Source organism: Bufo bufo, chromosome 5 (assembly GCF_905171765.1).
Source record: "Bufo bufo chromosome 5, aBufBuf1.1, whole genome shotgun sequence".
In the NCBI taxonomy this organism is placed as follows: Eukaryota; Metazoa; Chordata; class Amphibia; order Anura; family Bufonidae; genus Bufo; species Bufo bufo.
In genome coordinates, this window is record NC_053393.1 from 60983418 (window position 1) to 60995868 (window position 12451).

A 12451-nucleotide genomic window follows, 5' to 3' on the forward strand; every position below is an offset into this window, starting at 1 on the left:
TGAATGTGCACTTTTTACCATAATTTTTTTGATGGCCTAACATTTTCTGTTGATTAAATTCTTAAAATATTGTTAGAGTGCTCACTGCTTAGTTTTTCTTCCCAATCATACAATTCTGACTTCTTCTGCTCACCACAAGGGCAGCTTAGGTTCTTACTTCATAATGTTTTGTTTATAGTTGATATTATAGTTTTAAGTGTCCCATTTTAGAAACTTCACCCCTCAAGGTTTACAAAACCGCTTTTACAAACGTTGTTAACCCTTTAGGTGTTCCACAAGAATTAATGGAAAATAGAGATACAATTAAAAAATTTCACTTTTTTGGCAGATTTGCCATTTTAATATTTTTTTTTCCAGTTACAAAGCAATGGTTAAACAAGGCCAAACAAAACTCAATATTTATGGCTCTGATTCTGTAGTTTACAGAAACACCCCATATGTGGTCGTAAACCGCTGTACGGGCACACGGCAGGGCGCAGAAGGAAAGGAATGCCATACAGTTTTTGGAAGGCAGATTTTGCTGGACTGTTTTTTTGACACCATGTCCCATTTGAAGCCCCCTGATGCACCTCTAGAGTAGAAACTCCAAAAAGTGACCCATTTTTGAAACTTCACCCCTAAAGGTATACAAAACTGCTTTTACAAACTTTGTTAACCCTTTAGGTGTTCCACAAGAATTAATGGAAAATAGCGATACAATTAAAAAATTTCACTTTTTTGGCAGATTTTCCATTTTAATATTTTTTTTTTCAATTTACAAAGCAAGGGTTAACAGCCAAAAAAACCTCAATATTTATGACTCTGATTCTTTCGTTTACAGAAACACCCCAATATGTGGTCGTAAACCGTTGTACGGGCACACGGCAGGGCGCCGAAGGAAAGGAATGCCATACGGTTTTTGGAAGGCAAATTTTGCTGGACTGTTTTTTTGACACCATGTCCCATTTGAAGCCCCCCGATGCACCCCTAAAATAGAAACTCCAAAAAAGGGACCCATTTTAGAAACTTCACCCCTTAAGGTATACAAAACTGCTTTTACTAACTTTGTTTACCCTTTAGATGTTCCACAAGAATTAATGGAAAATAGCGATACAATTTAAAAATTTCACTTTTTTGACAGATTTGCCATTTTAATAATTTTTTTTCCAGTTACAAAGCAAGGGTTAACCGCCTCCACACCGCCTAACGCAGGATTGCGTTCCGGAGGCGGTCGATTCATTCCTCCCAGACGCGCCAGCGCGTCATCTCACGAGAGGCGAGATTTCCTGTGAACGTGCGCACACAGGAGCGAGCGTTCACAGGAACCAAAGGTAAACGAGTGGATCTGCAGCCTACCAGCGGCAATCGTTCGCTGGCAGTCTGTAGATGCGATTTTTTTAACCCCTTAAAGGTATATTAGATTCTGTTTTCATAACAGCGTCTAATATACCTGCTACCTGGTCCTCTGGTGGTCCCTTTTGCTTGGATCGACCACCAGAGGACACAGGCAGCTCTGTAAGTAGCACCAATCACCACTACACTACACCCCCCCGTCACTTATTAACCCCTTATTAACCCCTGATCACCCCATATAGACTCCCTGATCACCCCCCTGTCATTGATCCCCCCCCGTGAAAGGCTCCATTCAGACGTCAGTATGTGTTTTGCGGATTCGCGGACCCACGGATCCGCGGATCCGCAAAACACATACGGACGTCTGAATGGAGTCTTACAGGGGTGTGATCAATGACAGGGGGATGATCACCCCATATTAGACTCCCTGATCACCCCCCTGTCATTGATCACCCCCCTGTAAGGCTCCATTCAGACGTCAGTATGTGTTTTGCGGATCCGCGGACCCACGGATCCGCAAAACACATACGGATGTCTGAATGGAGCCTTACCGGGTGGTGATCACCCCATATAGACTCCCAGATCACGCCCCTGTCATTGATCACCCCCCTGTAAGGCTCCATTCAGACGTCCGTATGTGTTTTGCGGATCCACGGATTCACGGATCCGCAAAACACGGACACCGCGGATCCGCAGAACACGGACACCGGCAATGTGCTTTCCGCATTTTGTGGATCCGCACATTGCCAGAACTATATAGAAAATGCCTTTTCTTGTCCGCAATAGGACATGTTCTATAGGCTCTACAAAAAAATGCAGTGTTCGCCCGATCTGATCTTGTGCGCACACTTGCGTTCAGTCCGCCCCACCGCAGTGACAGAATTTTTTTTTTTTCTGATCACTGCAAAAACACCGTAAAATCGCTGCGGCGCTATAAAAAGATCACTTTTGAGGGGCATGGCGAGATCATAGAAGATTTTTATTTTTTTTGTCACAAGTTAGCGGAAATTGTTTTTTTTTTATTTGTTTTTTCTTACAAAGTCTTATATTCCACTAACTTGTGACAAAAAATGAAAATCTCACATGAACTCACCATACCCCTCACGGAATCCAAATGCGTAAAAAAAATTTGACATTTATATTCCAGACTTCTTCTCACGCTTTAGGGCCCCTAAAATGCCAGGGCAGTATAAATACCCCACAAGTGACCCCATTTCGGAAAGAAGACACCCCAAGGTATTTCATGAGGGGCATGGCGCGTTCATGTAAAATTTTATTTTTTGTCACAAGTTAGTGGAATCTGAGACTTTGTAAGAGAAAAAAAAAATACAAAATCATTTTCCGCTAACTTGTGCCAAAAAAGAAATATTCTAGGAACTCGCCATGCCCCTCACAGAATACCTTGGGGTGTCTTCTTTCCAAAATTGGGTCACTTGTGGAGTATTTATACTGCCCTGGCACTTTAGGGGACCTAAAGCGTGAGAAGTAGTTTGGAATCCAAATGCGTAAAAAATGCCCTGTGAAATTGTAAAGATTCTCATTGGAATTTGGGCCCCTTTGCCCACCTAGGCTGCAAAAAAGTGTCACACATGTGGTATCACCATACTCAGGAGAAATAGGGCAATGTGTTTTGGGGTGTATTTTTACATATACCAATGCTGGGTGAGAGGAATATCTCTGTAAATTGACAACTTTGTATAAAAAAATTAAAAAGTTGTCATTTACAGAGATATTTCTCTCACCCAGTATGGGTATATGTAAAAATACACCCCAAAACACATTGCCCTACTTCTCCTGAGTACGGCGATACCACATGTGTGACACTTTTTTGCAGCCTAGGTGCGTAAAGGGGCCGAAAGTCCAATGAGTACCTTTAGGCTTTACAGGGTTGCTCACAATTTAGCCCCATCCAAAATGCCAGAACAGTAAACACACCCCACAAATGACCCCATTTCAGAAAGAAGACACCCCAAGGTATTCGCTGAGGGGCATATTGAGTCCATGAAAGATTGAACTTTTTGTCACAAGTTAGCGGAAAGAGAGACTTTGTGAGAAAAAAAAGAAAAAATCAATATCTGCTAAGTTGTGCCAAAAAAAAAAAAAACTTCTATGAACTCGCCATGCCCCTCATGAAATACCTTGGGGTGTCTTCTTTCCAAAATGGGGTCACATGTGGGGTATTTATACTGCCCTGGCATTTTAGGGGCCCTAAAGCATGATTAGAAGTCTGGAATCCAAATGTCTAAAAATGCCCTCCTAAAAGAAATTTGGGCCCCTTTGCGCACATAGGCTGCAAAAAAGTGTCACACATGTGGTATCGCCGTACTCAGGAGAAGTAGGGCAATGCGTTTTGGGGTGTCTTTTTACATATACCCATGCTGGGTGAGAGAAATATCTCTCTAAAATGACAACTTTGTATAAAAAAATGGGAAAAGTTGACTTTTACAGAGATATTTCTCTCACCCAGCATGGGTATATGTAAAAAGACACCCCAAAACACATTGCCCTACTTCTCCTGAGTACGGCGATACCAGATGTGCGACACTTTTTTGCAGACTAGGTGGGCAAAGGGGCCCACATTCTAAAGAGCACCTTTAGGATTTCACAGGACATTTTTTACACATTTGAATTTCAAACTACTTCTCACGCATTAGGGCCCCTAAAATGCTAGGGCAGTATAACTACCCCACAAGTGACCCCATTTTGGAAAGAAGACACCCCAAGGAATTTCGTGATGGGCATAGTGAGTTCATGGAAGTTTTTATTTTTTGTCACAAGTTAGTGGAATATGAGACTTTGTAAGAAAAAAATAAAATAAAATAAAAATCATAATTTTCTGCTAACTTGTGCCAAAAAAAAAAATTCGAGGAACTCGCCATGCCCCTCACGAAATACCTGGGGGTGTCTTCTTTTTAAAATGGGGTCACTTGTCGGGTATTTCTACTGCCCTGGCATTTTAGGGGCCCTAATGCGTGAGAAGTAGTTTGAAATCCAAATGTGTTAAAAATGCCCTGTGAAATCCGAAAGGTGCTCTTTAGAATTTGGGCCCCATTGCCCACCTAGGCTGCAAAAAAGTGTCACACATGTGGTATCGCCGTACTCACGCATTAGGGCCCCTAAAATGCTAGGGCAGTATAACTACCCCACAAGTGACCCCATTTTGGAAAGAAGACACCCCAAGCAATTTCGTGATGGGCATAGTGAGTTCATGGAAGTTTTTATTTTTTGTCACAAGTTAGTGGAATATGAGACTTTGTAAGAAAAAAAACAAAAAACATCATTTTCCACTAACTTGTGACAAAAAATAAAAAGTTCTATGAACTCACTATGCCCATCAGCGAATACCTTAGGGTGTCTTCTTTCCGAAATGGGGTCATTTGTGGGGTTTTTCTACTGTCTGGGCATTGTAGAACCTCAGGAAACATGACAGGTGCTCAGAAAGTCAGAGCTGCTTCAAAATGCGGAAATTCACATTTTTGTACCATAGATTGTAAATGCTATAACTTTTACCCAAACCTATTTTTTTTTACCCAAACATTTTTTTTTATCAAAGACATGTAGAGCAATAAATTTAGAGAAAAATTTATATATGGATGTCATTTTTTTCAAAAAGAAATTTACAACTGAAAGTGAAAAATGTCATTTTTTTGCAAAAATTTGGGTAAATTTTGATTAATAACAAAAAAAGTAAAAATGTCAGCAGCAATGAAATAGCACCAAATTAAATCTCTATTAGTGAGAAGAAAAGGAAGTAAAATTCGTTTGGGTGGTAAGTTGTATGACCGAGCAATAAACCGTGAAAGTAGTGTAGTGCAGAATTGTAAAAAGTGGTCTGGTCATTAAGGGTGTTTAAGCTAGGGGAGCTGAGGTGGTTAAACAAGGCAAAACAAAACTCAATATTTATGGCTCTGATTCTGTAGTTTACAGAAACACCCCATATGTGGTCGTAAACCACTGTACGGGCACACGGCAGGGCGCAGAAGGAAAGGAATGCAATACGGTTTTTGGAAGGCAGATTTTGCTAGACTGTTTTTTTACACCATGTCCCATTTGCAGCCCCCTGATGCACCACTAGAGTAGAATCTCCAAAAAGTGACCCTATTCTAGAAACTACACCCCTCAAGGTATTCAAAACAGATTTTACAAACTTTGTTAACCCTTTAGGTGTTCCATAAGATTTAATGGAAAATAGAGATACAATTTAAAAATGTCACTTTTTGGGCAGATTTTCTATTTTAATATTTTTGTTTTCAATTTACAAAGCAAGGGTTAGCAGCCAAACAAAACTCAATATTTATGGCTCTGATTCTGTAGTTTACAGAAACACCCCATATGTGGTCGTAAACTGCTGTACGGGCACACGGCAGGGCGCAGAAGGAAAGGAATGCCATATGGTTTTTGGAAGGTACATTTTGCTGGACTGGTTTTTTGACACCATGTCCAATTTGAAGCCCCCCTGATGCACCCCTAGAGTAGAAACTCCAAAAAAGTGACCCCATTTTAGAAACTACGGGATAGGGTGGAAGTTTTGTTGGTACTATTTTAGGGTGCATATGATGTTTGGTTGCTCTATATTACACTTTTTGTGAGGCAAGGGATTATCTTGGGTAGGGTAAGATTTTTGCGGGATGAGATGACGGTTTGATTGGCACTATTTTGGGGTGCGTATGACTTTTTGATTGCTTGCTATTACACTTTTTGTGATGTAAGGTGACAAAAAATGGCTTTTTTTACACCGTTTTTATTTTTATTTTTTTACGGTATTCACCTGAGGGGTTAGGTCATATGATATTTTTATAGATAAGATTATTACGGACGTGGCAATACCTAATATGTATACTTTTTTAATGTAAGTTTTACACAATAATATTTTTTAAGAAAAAATAAATCATGTTTTAGTGTCTCCATATTCTGAGAGCCATAGTTTTTTCAGTTTTTGGCCGATTGTCTTAGGTAGGGTATGATTTTTGCACTATGAGATGACGGTTTGATTGGCACTATTTTGGGCTGCATATGACTTTTTGATCGCTTGCTATCACACTTTTTGTGATGTAAGGTGACAAAAAATTGTTTATTTAGCACAGTTTTTAGTTTTAATTATTTACGGTGTTCATCTGAGGGGTTAGTTCATGGGATATTTTTATAGAGCCAGTCGATACGGACACGGCGATACCTAATATTTATACTTTTTTTACTTATGTAACTTTTACACAATAACAGCTTTTTTAAAACAGAATAAATTATGTTTTAGTGTCTTCATATTCTGAGCCATAGTTGTTTTTTTTTTTGGGGCGATTGTCTCAGGTAATGGCTCATTTTTTGCCGGATGAAGTGACGGTTAGATTGGTACTATTTTGGTGGGCATACACCTTTTTGATTGCTTACTGTTGTACTTTTTGTAATGTAAGGTGACAAAAAATGGTTTATTTAGCACAGTTTTTATTTTTTATTTTTTACGGTGTTCATCTGAGGGGTTAGGTCATGTGATATGTTTATAGAGCCGGTCTATACGGACACGGAGATACCTAATATGTCAACTCCCCCCCCCCCCCCCTATTTTTTACCTTTTTTTTTTTACTTTATTTGGGGAAAATTAACTTTTTTGGTTATTTTTACTTCAAAATGTAAATTTTTTGGGTGGAAAACTTTATTTTTCAACTTTTTTTTTTTCACTTTAATTTTTTGTCCTACTTTGGGACTTCAACTTTTGGGGATCTAATCCTTTACAATGCATTCCAATACTTCTGTATTGGAATGCATTGGCTGTATGAGTAATACAGTGTGTATTACTCATACAGCTTCAGGCCTATGAGATCCAGGGGGCTGGATCTCACAGGCTCGTCACCGGAAGGCAGCGCAGATGCCTCAGGAAGGCATTGCGCTGCCTTCCATGCCATTGGTTCTCCCCTACAGCCCCACGGGAACCCAATGGAAGCTGCGCCCGCCGCCGCACCATAAAAAGCTGAAACCGCAGGTCTGAATTGACTTGCGGTTTGCGTCGATCGCCAACATGGGGGGGGTCACGGGACCCCCCCGCACATATAGCCAAGGTGCCTGCTCAATGATTTGAGCAGGCACCTTGTTCCGATCACCGCGGCACCGCGGTAATCGGAAATACATAGGACGTACCGGTACGTCCTGTGTCCTTAAGGATCGGGACATCAGAGCGTACCGGTACGCCCTATGTGCTAAACAGGTTAAACTGCTCGCAACATTTATATTGGATTAAGGTCAGGGCTTTGACTTGGCCATTCCAAAATTTTTAATTTATTCTTCTTTAACCCTTTAAGGACATTTACGACGTGACTTAAGGACCAACACCATACATGTACAGCGCAAGGTCCGCCAGGTGCTGGGGCAGGATCGCGGGGGAATTGGGGCACCATGGCTGCTCTTACCGGCAAGCATCCATGCCGGGTAAGGGCAGCATGGTGTCTTTCCGCCCCAATGCAGTTCCAAGACTTGCGATTGGCCTGTCAATGAAGACCGGCAGTGCCGGAAGCAGAATGAAACTGCGGTGCGGGTCGGGGGGTCATGGGGGGTTATGGGGAGGTGATTCGTGCTGAACTAGTCAGCCTCTGAGGTCAGGCAGGGGACTCCAGTGTTTGGCGTCCCCTGCCAGTGCTACGATTGGCTGGAACAATGCTCCAGCCAATGGCAGCGCTATAGCTGCACAGGAAAGGGCTGAACCTCACTGCAGGCAGCAATTCTAGCTGGTGACTGCATGCAGAGAGGTTATGTGCGTCTCTGTGATGCTTGTTGGCTTGTTCGGACTTGTGGTCCACCACCACTGCGATTTGAGCTTTTCCTGCTGAAAGAAGAAAGAAGAAAAGAAGAAGAACATCTGGAATTGCTGCACTGATTTTTTTCATTTGCAGCTGTTCAAGATCCCTAAACCACCCTCCATTCCTGTCCCTGTCATTTCACGCCCCCCCTCCCTCCCCCCCAGCTCCCCCGTCCTTTGTTTTACAGAAACCATTTGCTCTATGTGCTTTTTTTTTGGTATTTTATTAAATTTTTTTACAATTTTATAGCTCTGCACCACTTTTTCTGAGTGCGAGCTGTGACCGCCAGGTGCTGGTCAGTCCGTAAACCACTGTTCAGCAACTGGGCAAATTTTTTGGGTGCAGATACAGTCAGGTCCATAAACATTGGGACATCAACATAATTGGCTCTATACACAGCCACAATGGATTTTAAATGAAACGAACAAGATGTGCTTTAACTGCAGACTGTTAGCTTTAATTTGAGGGTATTTACATCCAAATCAGGTGAACGGTGTAAGAATTACAACAGTTTGCATATGTGCCTCCCACTTGTTAAGGGACCAAAAGTAATGGGACAATTGGCTTCTCAGCTGTTCTATGGCCAGGTGTGTGTTATTCCCTCATTATCCAAATTACAATGAGCAGATAAAAGGTCCAGAGTTCATTTCAAGTGTGCTATTTGCATTTAGAATCTGTTGCTGTCAACTCTCAAGATGAGATCCAAGAGCTGTCACTATCAGTGAAGTAAGCCATCATTAGGCTGAAAAAACAAAACAAATCCATCAGAGAGATAGCAAAAACATTGGGTGTGGCCAAAACAACTGTTTGGAACATTCTGAAAAAGAAGGAACGCACCGGTGAGCTCAGCAACACCAAAAGACCCAGAAGACTACAGAAAACAACTGTGGTGGATGACCGAAGAATTGTTTCCCTGGTGAAGAAAACACCTTTCACAACAGTTGGTCAGATCAAGAACACTTTCCAGGAGGTAGGTGTATGTGTGTCAAAGTCAACAATCAAGAGAAGACTTCACCAGAGTGAATACAGAGGGTTCACCACAAGATGTAAACCATTGGTGAGCCTCAAAAACAGGAAGAGTTTGCCAAACGACATCTAAAAAAGCCCTCACAGTTCTGGAATAACATCCTATGGACAGATGAGACCAAGATCAACTTGTACCAGAGTGATGGGAAGAGAAGAATATGGAGAAGAAAAGGAACTGCTCATGATCCTAAGCATATCACCTCATCAGTGAAGCATAGTGGTGGTAGTGTCATGGCGTGGGTATATATGGCTGCCAATGGAACTGGTTATCTTGTATTTATTGATGATTTGACTGCTGACAAAAGCAGCAGGATGAATTCTGAAGTGTTTCGGGCAATATTATCTGCTCATATTCAGCCAAATGCTTCAGAACTCATTGGATGGCGCTTCACAGTGCAGATGGACAATGACCCAAAGCATATTGCAAAAGCAACCAAAGAGTTTTTTAAGGGAAAGAAGTGGAATGTTTTGCAATTGCCAAGTCAATCACCTGACCTGAATCCGATTGAGCATGCATTTCACTTGCTGAAGACAAAACTGAAGGGGGAATGCCCCAAAAACAAGCAGGAACTGAAGACAGTTGCAGTAGAGGCCTGGCAGAGTATCACCAGGGATAAAAACCCAGCGTCTGGTGATGTCTATGCGTTCCAGACTTCAGGCTGTAATAGACTGCAAAGGATTTGCAACCAAGTATTAAAAAGTGAAATTTATGATTATTATTCTGTCCCATTACTTTTGGTTCCTTAACAAGTGGGAGGCACATATGCAAACTGTTGTAATTACTACACTGTTCACCTGATTTGAATGTAAATACCCTCAAATTAAAGCACATCTTGTTTGTTTCATTTCAAATCAATTGTGGTGGTGTATAGAGCCAAAAATGTTAGAATTGTGTCGATGTCCCAATATTTATGGACCTGACTGTATATATATTTTTTTCCATCTGTGCTTTTTTTTTAAAGTAATAGTTAGAATCATATATATATATATATATATATACACTGCGTGCAGAATTATTAGGCAAATGAGTATTTTGACCACATCATCCTCTTTATGCATGTTGTCTTACTCCAAGCTGTATAGGCTCGAAAGCCTACTACCAATTAAGCATATTAGGTGATGTGCATCTCTGTAATGAGAAGGGGTGTGGTCTAATGACATCAACACCCTATATTAGGTGTGCATAATTATTAGGCAACTTCCTTTCCTTTGGCAAAATGGGTCAAAAGAAGGACTTGACAGGCTCAGAAAAGTCAAAAATAGTGAGATATCTTGCAGAGGGATGCAGCACTCTTAAAATTGCAAAGCTTCTGAAGCGTGATCATCGAACAATCAAGCGTTTCATTCAAAATAGTCAACAGGGTCGCAAGAAGCGTGTGGAAAAACCAAGGCGCAAAATAACTGCCCATGAACTGAGAAAAGTCAAGCGTGCAGCTGCCAAGATGCCACTTGCCACCAGTTTGGCCATATTTCAGAGCTGCAACATCACTGGAGTGCCCAAAAGCACAAGGTGTGCAATACTCAGAGACATGGCCAAGGTAAGAAAGGCTGAAAGACGACCACCACTGAACAAGACACACAAGCTGAAACGTCAAGACTGGGCCAAGAAATATCTCAAGACTGATTTTTCTAAGGTTTTATGGACTGATGAAATGAGAGTGAGTCTTGATGGGCCAGATGTATGGGCCCGTGGCTGGATTGGTAAAGGGCAGAGAGCTCCAGTCCGACTCAGACGTCAGCAAGGTGGAGGTGGAGTACTGGTTTGGGCTGGTATCATCAAAGATGAGCTTGTGGGGTTTTTTCGGGTTGAGGATGGAGTCAAGCTCAACTCCCAGTCCTACTGCCAGTTTCTGGAAGACACCTTCTTCAAGCAGTGGTACAGGAAGAAGTCTGCATCCTTCAAGAAAAACATGATTTTCATGCAGGACAATGCTCCATCACACGCGTCCAAGTACTCCACAGCGTGGCTGGCAAGAAAGGGTATAAAAGAAGAAAATCTAATGACATGGCCTCCTTGTTCACCTGATCTGAACCCCATTGAGAACCTGTGGTCCATCATCAAATGTGAGATTTACAAGGAGGGAAAACAGTACACCTCTCTGAACAGTGTCTGGGAGGCTGTGGTTGCTGCTGCACGCAATGTTGATGGTGAACAGATCAAAACACTGACAGAATCCATGGATGGCAGGCTTTTGAGTGTCCTTGCAAAGAAAGGTGGCTATGTTGGTCACTGATTTGTTTTTGTTTTGTTTTTGAATGTCAGAAATGTATATTTGTGAATGTTGAGATGTTATATTGGTTTCACTGGTAAAAATAAATAATTGAAATGGGTATATATTTGTTTTTTGTTAAGTTGCCTAATAATTATGCACAGTAATAGTCACCTGCACACACAGATATCCCCCTAAAATAGCTAAAACTAAAAACAAACTAAAAACTACTTCCAAAAATATTCAGCTTTGATATTAATGAGTTTTTTGGGTTCATTGAGAACATGGTTGTTGTTCAATAATAAAATTAATCCTCAAAAATACAACTTGCCTAATAATTCTGCACTCCCTGTATATATATATATATATATATATATATATATATATATATATGTTGATTTTTAGATAGTGTTTTTTTAGTATCTGCAGTAAATTTTTATCCTGCAGTGTCTGCACGGAGACACCAAAGTAAGTACCATTTTATTTTTTCGTGTAGTAAGGTATTTATATCCATATATATAATTTTAATTAGGTAGTGTTAGTGTAGATTTTTGCACGGACGCAACACATTTGTGCGTGCATCCTGCAATTTTTTTTTTACTTTTTTCTCTACTCCTTTTTTCTATATTTCAAATTTATTACAAGCCCCTTGACGTGTGAAAACACAACATACACACCCCTCACACTAAATAAAAGTTTACACATTTCACATGTCACACCCCAATAAAATAAAAATGGCCTGTCTGTCCCAACGTGTATTCTCAGCTGAAGAGGCAGATGCCATGCTTGCCTCCGATACTGAGTCTGCCAGTGAGGGAGAAGAGGATGCCACTTTCCTCTACACCTCTACCCCCTCATAATCATCATCATCCGCTGATGAGTGACCCTCTAGAAGGAGCCCCAGAACTGCAGCTGTGGCAGCCCCCCAGAATGAGCCCATATGAGGATTATCAGCCCCAAATACCAGATTTTGATGGCAGCTCCGGGATAATGGATAGACTGTGCAGGCTTCACTGAACCATATTTTTTCAAAATCTTCTTCTCTGAAGATTTTGTAATTTAAACTGCTGGATAAGGGTTACCTCCTCTATTTGGATA